Here is a 15,516-nt window from a genome sequence, read left to right as displayed (position 1 = left end):
GGTAGATTACATGATTTCATATTCATTCTCTTAGGAGAATGCTTGGAACATGGGAGAGTTTTTACTTCCAAAACCGTTTACTATTGCTTGTACTGTTCTCACTCACTGAACCCCAGCAAGCTTTCTGAGTGGCAGGAAACCCAGTGGCTGAAGATTTTAAAAGACCCGTGTTTTCTTGCCACGCTGGTGTGTGTAGCCCCTCTATGTTTAAGGAGATTTACCTCAAAACTGCCGTCAGCCAAGAATCTCATAAGCCCAAGAAGGTGTTGAGCTGAGAGCTCGCCAGCAAGCCGTCTAAGAAACCAGTCCCAACTCTAGGGGTAAACAGTGTGACCTGGCTTCTCCTGACTTCTCCAAGGCTATGTTCCTGTGACCTCCCCCTTCCCAAGGGTCTAGGTACCAGTGAGGTTGGCTTCCATGGCACATCTGAGAGTGGTGTGCATCTTCCCTCAAGAGATCTTGTCAGACAGTCCCTTCATGAGTCCTCAGATCGTGGCTTCTCAGCCTTACCGTGGTTCTGAGTGGAATAGTGGGGGCGCTAACCCTCCTTTGCAGGTATGCCTTTGAGCTTAGGCCATACCTGATGTTTTATAAGGGGCAATTCTGTGGAAGCCCTTGGAATATGACCTGGGCTTTCAGGCTCTTGCTGGCCATGGTCTAGGTTCTGCTCAGGTAAGAACCTGGGCTGGAACATTTAACTGGTTAGCACAGGGACAGGACATCAAATCCTTGCAAGATCCTCCCTCTACCCACCAGCAACAAGCACACCTCTATTCTACCCAGTCTCTAGGTGATCAGGAAGCCATAGGCAAGCCTCTCTTCCCTGATTTTTCCCCCCTTGGCTCAGATCTTGATAAAGATGAGAGAGTTCTGACCCCAAGATATTCTTGGTCACAAGGTGTTGGAAAGAATCAACTAATTAGTGCAAGATCTTGAAATGTATCTATCTCCTCTTCCCCATATCCCTCTTCTAGAAGGCCCCGGGACAGAACATGGCTGGAAAGTCAGGTGACAGTGAAGGATGCAGCTATGTTCCCCCTGAAGAGGGAAAGGATGGAAATGGGCCAGTTTCCCAGGGAAGCCCTTGTTTGGAGGAGCCAACATCCCGTTGAAGGCACTGTTGGTGTGACGAAGACTATGGCTTGCAGTCCATGGTGACCTTACTACCTGTGTGATGTGACCAAGTTTCCCAACCTCTCAGAGCCTGTTTACTCCTTTGGGAAATGAGAGAGGCATTCAAGTCTATCATGATGGTTGGTTTGGAGATTAAATGTGGCCGTCACTGCGTTGAGTTTAGTGTGCTGTCCTTGGTCGCTCTTCTATGCAGTTGTATTGTCTTTCCCTGTGAGTGACAGGCTGGGTTTCTTGTGTGTACTTCTCTCTCCCTCTCAAGGCTGCAGAGTTCTCTTGGGATCCACAGCAAGTGACAAGTGTTAATTTCCACTGCTTGTTGACTCTTAACCGTGAAGCGAGGAGAGGGTGGCAGATACCAATATGCATAAGAGGTTTTTCCTCGTACCCACTCAGCCTGCTCACAATCTACTTCTGCCTGGAAGCAAGCCTAGCAACAGGAGCATAGCTTTCCTGCTGATTGGTTAGCGACCTATCTGTGATCACGCCATCCTCTAACTGCGCCTGCCAATTGCCAATCGATAGTCTCAGACTCGCCCGCACGATCACTCAAGTGTTGGTGTTCAGCCTGGGTCTGCCTGCTTCACCAGCTGGGCCATTTAGCTCCCCGCTGCAATGTGCCCACCTCACTTCCGTTTCCTCCCACCCGGGTCACTGGTGGATGCTGATGGGAATCCTTGAAGCCTGTTCCCACACAGAATTGTCAAGCTGCCTGCTCTTTAACTCTTCTCTAGGCCGCGGGTCAGTTGTCCTCCGTCAAGTTCTTTCTTTGCCTTTCCCTATTGGCTCAAAAGTGGTCGCAGGTGCAAGAGTCCACCCGGATGCTTTAGCAGGGCACCTGGTTGCAAGCCATTGACTTTCCACACTTTCCGCGTAGCCCAAACCAAGTCCTGCCTGCTATGGGTCCAACTTTGAGCCTTTCTGCCTCATTCCATCCCTACTGCTGCCCACTTGATCTAATCCCTGTTCCCCATTCACCCCCCACTCCCCGGTTTCCCCACCCCCCACTCCCCCACCCCCTGACATCGCCATTCCCTCCCCCACCCCAGCTCCTTTGCGGATTTCTACACTCCCCATGTTTTGCATGCCACAGGCAGCATGGTCTTTTAAAACTCACATCTGACTACTTTTGCAGAATCAGACCCAGTTTAGAACGGTTCAGAACTTCCCAGGCATTTGGAGTGAGAAGGTTGTTAGTTCTGAGCCCTCTGTGGCTGCCTGCCATTTCCTGCAGGCACCTCCCTATCACCTGCCACTCTTCCTTGGGGGAGGGTCTTCCTGGCAACCTCTCAGGGCTCTCCATGCTTCTGTAAGACTCAGCCTGCACATTTCTCCATGTCGCCTGCCCAGCCCCTTATAATATTGGATTTTTTTTTTTGTAGATTGCTCATTATTTATAAAGTGCCTTTATTTTTCCATATAGCATTTTTTTTTCTAAATAGAACTGATTAGAACTATTCACGTGCCAGACAATAAACTACTAGGAAAAGAAACAAGGCTCCCTCAGTTTCCTGTCACCAGCACAGTGTCAGCGTCTGGACAGTGTCAGTAGTATTTGTCAAATGAGAACCTAGTAAATAGATACCATAGGGATCCAAAAGGTGGGACTCACCATGGGATAATTAAGGAAGGATTACTGAGAAAGGGCATGGTAAGCCCCCAGCTTAGACTGGAAGGATGGGTGGGATTTGGAGAAGCTGGGATGCAGGCAGAATTCTGGAGAGAATAGTGTGAGTCCAGGGGAAGCCTTGGATGCTCCGGATGTGATGGGGCTGGGGTTTACCCTGGCTTATTCTGAAGAACAGCAGAGACAAGATTGAAATAATCTTGGGGAAAAAGGGAATGTGAAGTGGAGTAACTTGAAACATATCTTATGGAAATGCGGAGCTACTGACAGCTTTTAAGTGGAGGACTATTTCAGGGAAGATAGACACACTGCTTAGGATCTACAGAAACAAGAAGCACCTGGCCAGGACGGCTAACCCTGGGGGAGGAGGCTCATTATTATCCTGGGAGTGGGAAGGGAGAGAGGAAGGGACTCGATCGTGCTCTATGCTGTGAGGGCCCTGAGCTGAAATGGGCAGAAAGGCCCGAACAGCATCATGACGAGACTATTGAGACACGGTCAGCAATCACTGGGGCATCCTTGGGATGGAAAGGGAGGGCAGTGCTTTAACATAAATTGTTTTCCTGGGTTACACATTGTGGTGGACAGCTTAGAAATTACATATAGGAAGGACTGAAGATGTTCCATCATCTCTTGTCCTAAACAAGACTGCCCTTAGCAGGGCTCGTAGGCTTCCAGGCCCTCTTGCTATGTTTGTAACAGGAGTTCCGCTTTCCTGAGTATACTACGCAGCTCCAAACCTTCTACTCTGTTTCCTCAGTGCCATGGACCTCTCTGTCTGTGGCAGTGAAGATGCTTATGTAACAAGCAGACTTGCATAGATAGCATCAATTTAAGTTGTGTTCCTGGTTGCATAGATACATTGTCATTTGCTTAACAAGTCCCCTTTGTAAGAGACACAGATTACCGCTCCCAGTTGTTTCCTTTATCTTTTGTAAGCAATGATGCTAGAGTCATCCTTGTGGCTGGGTACTTATTTACTGCATGCTGGAGAGTGAATTTGGGCAGGGCCTTGAGCATGTTACAGAAGCACTCTACCCACGGCTTGTTTTGTTATTTTGAGACAAGGTCTCACCAAATTGTCTATGTAGGCCTCAAAATTCCCTATGTAGCCCAACCTGGTCTTGAACTTGTGATTCTTCCACCTCTCCTCCGCAAATAGCTAGGATTATGTGTAAACCAGCACTAAGTTAACTAGATCTTTATACATGTCTTTATTTCTTTATACTAAATTCCTATAAATAGAGTTGCTGAAAGTAAAGATGCTCTTGGAGTCTGGGCTGTGGACATATCTCAGTGGTACAGCACATGTCCAGACATCCAAGGCTCTGGTGCAATTCCCAGCAGAGCCAAAGCAAAATGAATCAAATAGTCACATTTTTTTTTCTCTTCCCTGCATTCCCATGAGGATTGATACTGTGTATTCTAGCTTTTGAAGATCAGTGCTGGTTTGAGAAAAGCATTTTGTTATTTTTTTTTATAACTTGCAGTTACAATTTGATTTGCATTTCTTTTTCAAATGATTTTGAACACTCAGAGATGCCTTTAACATTAAGTGGGCTCTCTTAAAGAGTAAGAATGGCAACTGTTCTCTGTCATATTTGTCACAGGTCACTTCTGGAGAGATTATTTATTTATTTAGAGGGCAGAAAAGGCACTACATACTATAAAACCCTTTTGGCCTCCACCACCCATGTCTCAGTCAAGATTAAGTCCCTAGTTACTGACCCAAGTTAGTCTACTGTTTATCACAGTTCAGGCGAGAGACTCCAACCACAGCAGGCATTGTTAATCTGAAAAAGGAGACAAGAGAAGGTAGACAGAACTCAGAAGAGAGCAGGGGTGCTGGGCGTACAAAGGGAGTACTAGGAAAGGCATGGGCTCCCCACTTCCATCCCACAGGCTGAAATCCAAACTTCTTGGGAGAGGGTATGGCTATGGCCCTTGGAGGTTGAAGTTCATGGAGATACCCTGGCTCTGTTTGTGTTAGGATTATGCTCCAAGACCTCCAATGAATGACTAGAGCCACTGAAAGTACAGAATATTGTCTGTACTTGTGTTTCCCACAGTGCCAAAGCTAATCTGCCTCAGGTTTCATGCCTCAGAGCTTCTTTCTTACCGTGTTTGATCTTGTCCCTTGACTATGGTCAAGGAAGATATAGACAATCGGAACACAGACACTGTGACATACCATGGCAGTGGATCTGATGACTGAGATGACCCACTAAATGACTAATGGACAGGTAATGTATACAGCATGTGGTTTAAAACAGTAATCATCTCTTTCTGGAACTTTCCATTAAATTTCTTTCAAGTACAGTTGATTGTGAGTAAGTGAGGCTGTGGGCAGATGTTCATCAGGAAAAGGCCTGCTGGCAAGGAGCTGCCCAGTGGAGACTGGGAGATCTCGGGTGGGCAGATGTTCATCAGGAAAAGGCCTGCTGGCAAGGAGCTGCCCAGTGGAGACTGGGAGATCTCGGGTGGTTGAAGCTGGTGGTTCTTCTGAATGTTGCTGTCAGCAACTCTTGCAGGGGCAAGAGATGAGGCCAGCAGAACCATCGCACAAAGGTTCTCCCTCCATTATGCAGTGGCATCTAGGCCTCTCTCCTCATGTGACAGATGGGAGAGGGGGGATTTTTACAGCTCCCAGCTCCCAATCAGCAGAACACGAGAGAACAGGGAGGATTGGCGCTGACAGGCAATGTGTGACCACAGCTGGAAAAAAGCTGGACATCTGTTTCTTTGTCACATCAGATTCTGGAGTCTGCAATCCAGGCTCATGGAAGCTCCATCTTGGAGCCAGGCCCCTCCATCTTTCCCTGGGAGAGGTTCTTCTCTTCATAGTTCAAGATGGCAGCCAGAGCCCAGACCACCACTGGCAGTCTGGCCTTGAGAGGCAGGGAGAAGAAAGTTGCATAAAGACCATGAGAAGAAGCTTCCCGTTTGCCATCTATGCACCGTCTCATTGGCTGGAATGTAGTCACATGACCACAGATACCTGGGAATCTGGAGGTTTTATTGTCAAGAGCACTTGAGCTCAAATCCAAGGTTCTTTTCTTGTAGAAGCAGAAAAAGAAATTGGTAGAAGAAAACAAAACAAAACAAAACAAAAAACAAAACAAAAAAAGCTTTCGCCACAAGCAGCTAAATGTGCCGGGCTTTTATGCAAATGGTTCAGTTAACATAACAGGCCACAGGCATTGCTGTAGGCTAACCAGTTCAGCCAAGACTGATGGAATGTTGGAGCTGGGAGGAACCCTTGGGGGTGTCTATTCTAAATGTCTCACTTTCCCAGTGAGAACCCTGTGGCGTGCAGGGGCAGTATCTTATCAGGAATCACAGGGGGAGCTATGGCGTGGCTGGATCGAGGCCCCAGGCCTTTTCTTCTCTCCACCTAGTATCTCTTTCTGCTCTGCTCACTGCTGAGGTCTCCAGGGGCCTTCAGCCTCAGAATGAGTCACGCACAATTGCTCATGTAATTTATGGCTCTATGAAAGATCATTCCACAGCGGAGAGATTAGGACTTATGAAATGCGCCTGGTCCCATAGTCAAACACACATGATGTACCATTAAAATCCAAGACGCTCTTGGCTTTTAGGATGTAAACTGCACCTTCCCCGCTGTTATTGAGTAGAGTCCGTGTGGGCTTCTGCTGTGGGAGGCGGCGGGAGATGGCAGAAAATCATATCGTGCTGGAATCTAGTAATGAGGAGCATTGTCCAGGTCAAAGGGTTGCTTAGCTCCCTTCTTCTTCCTTAGCTGCAGAAATGACCAAAAGGCTTTCTCACAGCAGCTACGTGACTGAGGATGTCCTGCGGGAAACAGGGTCAGCGTGCATGTTTTATATTAATGAAGGATCTAGTGAGGGACACACAGTTTAAGGAGTGAAGCAAGCAAGCTCTCCCGGAGGTGAAGAATCATCGAGGAAACAATGTTACTGGCATCAGAACACATAGGAGGGGAGGGGAGGCAGCCCCATGAGACACCAAAGCCAGGCCTAGAACACCACAACAGAGAAGAAATACCCAAGCCTCCCACCCAACCCCACCCCTGACACTGTCTGCAGCATTTTTGTTTTTGTCCCTCCCCCCCCATTGGTTTAAAGCAACCACAGTAAAAGTGGACAAGGGAATTAGGGGAGGCAGGTATAGGAGCTGGCCTACTGGGCAAAGGACTGAAGAGAAAGCTCATTTTTCTGCTGTTCATTTACAGGGATCACGATAGGTTAAACACATTACCAACTCGTGAGTGGAAAAGTGCAGTGCCCCAGGGCTGGCGACAGACTCTGCTAACTGATTTAGCTCTTTGCAGTGTGCCTAAGAAGTCACCAGTTGCGTGGGAATGCTCACAAGACGAAGTCTATCTGGAGCTTTAAAGCATAGGTACCCTTGCAGCTCTGACAAGCACATCAATCTGCTGTGTACATTTTATATAGTTTCAGTTTGCTGACCACTGGCTTTTTTTTTTTTTATTTCAGTGAGTCAAGCTGTAGCATAGCCATTGAAGTATCGGTGTGACTGTACTCTGATCTATAGATGAGGAGTCAAGGCAGAACACAACAGCTACCTTGAACAACACAGTCACCAGCACAGGCTCCAGCCAGACCCTCTTGGCTCATCTGCTAGGAGATGCCAACAGCTTGGAGCTGTTCTATAGGACCCAGCTGTGTAGGGCGCTCTCCCAGGTCCTGACCGACCCAGGAGTCCCGTGGACACTTGGATCCCACAGGGTCTCTGATGTGTGCACTCAGACCCCTGAGTCAGACTTTAGGGGATAAGTGACTAGATCATCCTTAACTGGAACAAGCAAGTAGTGGGTTCTGTCACAGTGGAGGGTGGAGAGGACAAGTGTCTACTTGGATGCTATTTCTCAGGCACCAATGGGTCTATGTGGCTCTGTGCCAAGATGGATTAAGAGGTCATGTTCAGGTTCAATGGGTAGGAGGGTTGAGATCAATGAGGGACATTTGTTCTGGGTGAGAGCAAATCAGAAGAGGTCCAGGTGTGTCTGGTACTTGTCACCCTTCATATGAAGAAGAGAATGATGGAAATACAATGTTTTGCTTCCCTGGATTCCTCCAGTGAAGAATAAGTACGTTGTTTGGATGGCTTTTACATTTTTTCCATCTTAGAAATTCCTGGATCCAAATTTGTGTTTTTCCCCTTAAGAATACAATATAAAACTCACAATGAATCTATTTTGCCCAATTAAAATATTTACTGTTTCCTACTCCTCTCTGCCATATGCTCACATAGCTTAGCCATCCATCCCTCAAGAAGGCCGTTTCTCCAGGAGCAGCTGTGGACTCTGCAGACAGGAGGCTTCCCATACTAAACAGATCCTGCCCTTTAATCTGCACCCAAAGATCCAGGAGGCACGATTCACTCTTGCCTGCTTCCTCCCTGGCCTCACAAGCCAAATCTCTCCCCACCCACTTGCTACCGAGTGCGCTTGAATGCAGAATCCTGAAATTTAGGGTCATGGTTTCAAAGTTCATGGTCCTGAGAATAAACAAAAAAACTATTGTGGTTGCATAAAGCTGTGGACCCCATTAACACTGTCCCATGAATATTTATAGCTGGGAACCACAAAAGAACATAGAGGCCATATTGTATTCCTAGAGCTTTTCCTTCCATGGGGTCCTTTCTCTGTGGGTTACTTTAATGTAAGCTTTGCTGATTTAGTTGCACACTTTAAGCCGATTAACTTTTTACTAAAAAAAACTCCTCCCTGTTTGTTTGTACATACACTTCCCTGACAAAGATTCACACAAAATTGCTTCAAACCTGGTAAATCCCTCTGCTGGAAACTCACAGAACTAAAAGCATCTCTGGGTAGGATTTCCCTGTAATTCTTCTGCCTCTGGCCTCTCCACCACACCTCTGCAAGTTTCCTGAGTGGAATGGCAGTAGTTTGAACCCCCCCCCCCCATATTTAGTTCCTTCAGTAACCTAGGCTTATCCCCAGATGCCTCGCTGCTTGAGATGCCACAGGGATGGACAAATGCCAAGCTGGAGGCGGATATCTCTATATCTCTAAAAGACACAGGAAGGGAACCAAACAATTGATGTGGGGGGACTTAGAGACCCTTGGTTCCCAAACTTGAGTATGAATCAGAATAGGGCGTGACAGAGCCTGTATTTACACGTGTGTTCCCGGGCTCTGTTCCTGGAGGTGTTGATTTCATCACTTTGGTTGAGACTCGGAGTTCCGTACATCAACACCCTCCTTAGATGCTCATTGCAAGTGGATTGTGGGCCAGACCTCCAGCAGCTTGGAGCTGCTCAGCTGTCTCTTGTGCTGGCGAAGGAATGCCAGTGAAAGCAAACGTTACTTATATGGGATCATGAACAGCTTCCTGTGTGAGTTGTAGAAGTGTGCACTGTGCCATCTTTTCCGGTACAGACATCCTGAGATGTAGCCCCATAGCGTGAGATTTGTGGTTAGGCAGGATGGGGATAGAAACGTCCCATAAGTTCTAAGTGTGCATGAGAGAGTAAGGAAATGGCCGGTTGGGAGAGGGGAGGGGAAGAGAGGAGGGAAGTGGAGGGGAGGGGATGGGGGAGAGCTCACTGCTGAAGGGCTCTTCCATGCAGAGACCAGGTTTCCTGGGGTTTGGAGAGAATTCCTGGGTGAGTCATGTGGCCAAGAGGCTCTGGGAAGGCTAGGGTCCTGCAGGTCTGTGCTATCTGGGAGCTAGTGGGGCATAGATTGTCCAGGGTGGCTGGTGCTGACAGCATTGGTGAGGGGTCTTCCTCTGATTGGCTGGGCTGCTGCCTGGCTCAAAGACTTCCAGCTCTGTGAGTCCTTAGTTAGGCACCTGGTTTCATTAAACACTTCCAGCATCCCAGTGTCTCCAAGACTCATAGAAACTCTAATGAGAAGGGTTCTGAGGGACCTCCAGGGCACCTTCCTATACTCTGTCCCCTCTAAGCACCTGTCTGGATGGATGTCCAGTCTTGGCCATGCCAGGTGCTCACCTGAAGCAGACTGCCGAGCCCATGCAGGGTCTTAGTGTCAGAAGCTGGGCCTGTGTGGGAACAGAGAATTGGGCTCAAATCTGAAGTTGGAGGCAAAGGTCTGGTTTCTCACTTACAGCCTCCCTCAGATCTTCCAGGAGATTCATTCATTCTTTTCATTTATCAGTTATGTAGGTCAGGGCCAGGCCCTATGCTGGGAGCTGGGGGAGGATGTGTACACAGAAGGGGTGGCAAACCATGACATGTGATGCCGAAGTGAGAGACTCCTCAGAACCTCTGCACCCTGGCTTCTCGCCCAGCCCTGGATCGCCATTCTGCCATAGACCATGCCTACTATTCCTTGTCTGCCCCTTTACAACCTCTTGGTTCCTGTGACCTCATGACCTGCCATCTTCAGGAATCCAAATGGCTATGTCCCACAGTACTGTTAGCTTTCCTTCCTTCGCTGGGACCACTTCTGATCCTGCCCTGACAAAGCCTTGCTGTTTGTCACATCTTTGCATACATCATTCCTTTGGCCAGCATGCTTTTAACTGTGCCCCCTGCCTAGGTTCTGTTCATTTTCTGTTCCCATGCTTAAGTGCCACTCTTTGATGCACTGTCTGGTGCTAAAGGAACCACACCTTAGCAATGAGGCTACTTACGGCATAAGAGTGGAAGGAGGTCCCCCTCTGCCTGGCTGGGGACAGAGTGAGAGTTACTGTGGATGGAGAGGAACAGAGTGAAGTGCTATGCTGAGCACACCTTGGGGTGGAGGATGCTGGTTCCTGTCCAGTGACTTGTCCCTGTCATATCGTCCTCCTTTATAGCTACAAGGGGCAGGCACACATGATAACCCCAGGCAAGAATAGAATTAGGAGTTGTGACATGGTATGCACATACTGCCCCATCAGCTTGTGAGAGCCTCTTCAACTCCTCTAACTTTACCTTCAGTGACTAAAATCAGACATGGCAGCAGCTTTACACCAGGGAATCAGCCAACATCACTAACTAAGGCTGTGTCTGCCTCAGCCCACCACTAAACACCAGTGTACGTACCACTTACTGAGTAGTAGTACAAAGTTTGTTTTTAGGGCTGGTGAAATGACTCAGCGGATATAAGGGTTTACTCTGAATCCTGACAACCTGAGTTCCATTCTGAGAGCTCGCATAAAGACGGGAGGAGAGAACTGGTTCCACACTCCTGGCCTCTGGTCTCCGTGTGCATGCCATGGCGTGTGTGTGGCTCTCCATCATGCACACATGGGCAGTAACAATAAGTGAAACAGATCCAAACATTTTAAAAAGAAGAAACACCTTTAAAAGTTGATCTCTTTTTAAAATTTCTACATTTGACATGTACCAACTTTAAAAATATATTTGAGGAAGAGAGTGATGGAAAAAATATCTGATGTTGACCTCTGACCTCTATGGATAGGTACCTATCTGTGCTTGTCCATCACCTACACACATGCACACACTTATACAAACATGTACTTACACCACCTACATATGCATACACAAATTTCCTTCAACTGCTTTGTAAAGATTCCCTCTCTCCTTCCTTTTTTCCTTCTTTATTTTCTTTTAAACTTTGGAGACAAGGCCTCTCTTCATAGCCTAGGCTAGCCTAGAATCCGTTATCTAGCCCTAGGCTAGCTTCCTGAGTACTAGGATTACAGGTGCAAGCCTCCATGTCCAGCTCCAAGTTTCTAACGTTTATATCTGAAAAGCGTTCTTCTTATTGTAGAGCATTCACCATCTCTTCCTGAAATGCCCTTACCTTATGAGTCAGGATGCCATAACCAAACTGTACCTCCTGGTGACAGCTCCCTGAATTGCAGGGTAAAGCTCTAGTAAGGTCAGCCAGTTGGAGACGAGGGCAGAAGGGATTTTCATGGAAATGCATTTGAGATTCTTTCTATGACTTTACATTTTCAAGTTCCGAATCTCACAAGGGTTGCCCAGCTTGGTTTCTTTATTACAGTCATGAAAGACACAGCAGAAACGTCAGGGAGCCTGTGGCTCCAGGGTCACCAGTGTTGGAGACAGTCTCTTGTTGCCATTACTAGTGCTATGCAGAGTTTAATGTGTATGTAATTTATTTGAGTGGTCTTTTAAGCATGGAAGTCCTTTCTCAATATCTCCAGGATGGCCTCTGGGGTTATGTATTTCTGTCAAGCTCCAAGATGCCATCAGTGCTCCTGGTCCATGGATGACAGTCGTCTGGCTCAATGGCTCCTGGTCCATGGATGACAGTCTGGCTCAATGGCAGTTGGCAGTGGAAGAGGTCAAGGGCATGCCTGGAGAATTTTCTCATAAAAGGGTTTCATGGGTCATACTCTATTTTTGAGTAATGTTTCAGTGGCTGTGTTTTTTTAGAAGTACTGTTTTCCCTTGGTATCTGTGGGGACTGATTCCAGCATTCACCATGGAGACTGAAATCCACAGATGCGCAAGTCTCTTAGGTTAAATGGTGTCATACTTGGTGTGTAGGACTATGCACTCCCCCCCATAGAATTCCTGACATTATGCAAAGGCTTTATAAATAATTGCTATACTCTATTGCTTAGGGGACTATGAGAAGGAAAACATTTTGTATGTGTTTGTACAGATTTTTTTTTTTTTTGAGACAGGGTTTCTCTGTGTAGCCCTGGCTGTCCTGGAACTCACTCTGTAGACCAGGCTGGCCTCGAACTCAGAAATCTACCTGCCTCTGCCTCCCAAGTGCTGGGATTAAAGGCGTGCGCCACCACTGCCTGGCTACAATGTTTTGTTTTTTTAAATTGTTTTTCATCCATGGTTGGTTGAATCCAGGTATAGAACCTTTAGTACGGAGGACTGGCTATAGGCTCTGACTACATTTTGTTGAAACAGTCTTAATGTTTTATTTGTTTGGATTTAATTTTGTTGTGCGGAACACAGTTCCAAGGCAACTCAAGATTCCCTTACTTAGCTAAGAGTCATTTGTTTCAATACAAGCCATCGAAGGGTCTCTTGCTTCCCACAAATCTGTGAGACCTCATTTTTCAGGGTTTTCTTACACAATCTAGAGTCTGGTTCTAGACTATTCTTTATGACAGGGCTGTGGCAATTCTGTCACATTCTCTCTTGACTGTCCTCACATAATTATAGGAGTAAACTTTAGATAATTTTGTCAATAATAAAAAATATTGTGGTTTTTGAAGTATATGAACCTACACCTCACCTTGGGAAGACTTAACCTTCAAAATTATAACCTTTCTCATTCATGACTATAGTATGTTTCTCCTTCAGTGTTACCCAATTTTATTGGTTTTTTTAGTTTTTAATTTTTGTGAATTTATTTTTGTTTGTGTGTGTGTGTGTGTGTGTGTGTGTGTGTGTGTGGCATTGTGTGCGTGTCAGGCTCAGAGAATAACTTGTGGGAGCTGACTTTTTCATTACATAGTGTGTGTCCTGTGGATTGAACTCAGATCACAGGACTGGATGGCAAGAACCTTAACCAACGTGCTATCTTGCTCACGCGCTTTTATAGTTTTAGCAGGAGTCTGTGTTTCTTAACACAGTGCCACATTTACTATTAAACTTATTCCAAGCTATCTGATTCTTTTTGGTTCTTTTAAATAATTGTATCTATTACATGTCATATTTTTATTACATTACATTCAACTTTATATTTGTGGCATGGACACTAGCCATAGGTAACAATTTAAAAATTAATTAAAGTAAAAATAAGATTTGAAATTTAGTTTCTCCTTCATATTAACCACATTCCAAGTGTCCAAGAACCACAGAATGTTGATGGGTACCACACTGAAGCTCAGATACTGAACCCCTTTAAAAAGTGCTACAAGTTTCTATTACACAGAGGTCTGGTGTGTAACTGTTGATGCATTAACTTTGAACCAGTTATTTCCATTTATCTCTTGGATTTTGCAAGAAAGCAGTTGCTTCCACCCCCTGAAATACCATGAGACCATCTCTTTCCTGTCAATGAAAGAAGAGTTGACAAACACGTGTCAGAAGGGTTACAGTTCCCCACTGTGCCCATGGCAGTCATTACTAATCAATCACAACACTTCTGCTATTTCCTGAGTTATTAAAACCTCCTTCTTTAGTGTCCTGCTCTTCTCTATGGAGACACAATATTAATTACAGTGAGTTAAAGAGAGAAAACTAAAGGCCCTCCTCATGGTTTGAAGAACACATTGTGACAGGAGTTTGCTGAATCTCCACTGAACACCATTGTCCGAACGCCAGATGACTCTGGAGAGGGTACATTTCTTAGCTGTAGGCGGGAATCTTCTTGGAGTGCCTTGGGTGGCATATCTGTGGGATCAGTTTCAGAGGTCTTGAGATGGAATCCAATGGAATCTGTAGGACAAAAGGAAGAGTTTGGGATCTGGATCTTTCACAGGAAGCCCATGGAGGCCACAGGGAGGGAAATATGACTGACTGTGGCAACGCTCTCTGGGCCCTGAGGTGGGATGGAACCCATTGATTGAACACCAGATCTGCCAGTTGTGTGATACCTCAAAGCCTGCCCTGGACCCTCTTGTGGCTGATGTGGGTAAGGTTTACCCTGGGCTAGGTATTTGTGAAGGGCAACATTCCAGAGGGTGATATGTGTGGGAGGTCCCACCTAACTCAGTCTGACTGTATATCACTACTCAAGTAGACATTGCTGAGGATTTTGAGGTCTACAGGACAGAGATATATTATCACATTTACTTAGTGGGTTCAGGTACTGGCTTTGTGCTCAATACTTGTTCACACCACCTCACCTGATGCTCACAGCAACCCTGGTAGGAAGCAACATCACTGTTTATCCCCATCTGAGAGATGTCAATGCTCAGACCGAGGGAAGTTGTGTGCCTGGTTCCTCACAGGCAGTATCTATGCGATTCTGTTGCATACATCATGCTTCTGGCTTAGTTTTCTTAGTGTGGGATGTGGGCTTTGATAGATGAAATGTGTGTGCATAAAACCAGAGCCTGTCTTCAAGACATTTAGAATCTTGCCAAGTGGGGGAAGCTGGATAGTTCTAAATGCTGAGGGGGCTGTGAGGTGGAGGGATGGGGCTGGAGAGCAACCATAACTGCAGTCAGCTCTGCCCCTTGCTGGCCATGTGACCCTGAGTCTGATTTTCTTTACTAAGACTCTGTTTTCTGGTTTATAAGAGGCTACATAATCAATCTGGGAATATCAATATAGGAAAGGGGAGATGGACATATAGGTTGACTCCACTGATCACTGTAAAGCATAAAAACCCTAATGCTAGTGTGCCACACAATCCCAGCTTCATCTGCCGGAAGCCTGGCAGGCACAGGTACAACACCTGCTGGGTGAGTACATGACACAGTTTCATCTTACAGCCACACGGAGTCAGGAAGGGGTGTGCACAGAATTCACCAGAGCAGACGTGGGAGTTGTGGCTGGCAGGGTCTTCAGGATAGTGGGTGAAGAGGGGAGAAACAGGTGCCAAGGGAACTCATTGAGAATCAGGGTGGCCCTGCAGGTCACCGAGTACTCATGTGTCCAGTCCTGTGCTGCAGTTAGCAAACCTTGTCTTGATTATGTCTCACACAACTCTGAAGTCCATTTCCAACATTACCCCCAGGTGAAGAGGCCAGAGCTGAAGTGAGCCAGGTGATTTGCCAAACAGCACCAGGGCAGTGCACCTGCTGGAACAGAACTACTTACCTTATCACCAGAGTGTAAAATAAAAAGGGAGGAAGAGTCTAGGCTCATTCTCCCAGTTTCATGGCCCCACTACCTCCCGGTAGGGCCCATCGAGGTCCGCACCTTTACTACAT

The 15,516-nt window shown here is 46.6% G+C and overlaps 1 protein-coding gene across 1 annotated transcript in view; it reads left to right on the top strand.

Moving 5' to 3' along the window:
* Tll2 (tolloid like 2) overlaps positions 1 to 15,516 on the top strand; it is a 114,296-nt gene that overhangs the window by 7,186 nt on the left and 91,594 nt on the right. The gene's annotated exons all lie outside the window — the stretch shown is intronic.

The sequence above is a fragment of the Grammomys surdaster genome, unplaced genomic scaffold (genome assembly GCF_004785775.1).
Source record: "Grammomys surdaster isolate TR1022 unplaced genomic scaffold, NIH_TR_1.0 66, whole genome shotgun sequence".
Taxonomy (NCBI): Eukaryota; Metazoa; Chordata; class Mammalia; order Rodentia; family Muridae; genus Grammomys; species Grammomys surdaster.
The sequence above is the reverse complement of the archived record's forward strand: the minus strand, read 5'-3'. Positions and strand labels throughout refer to the sequence as shown.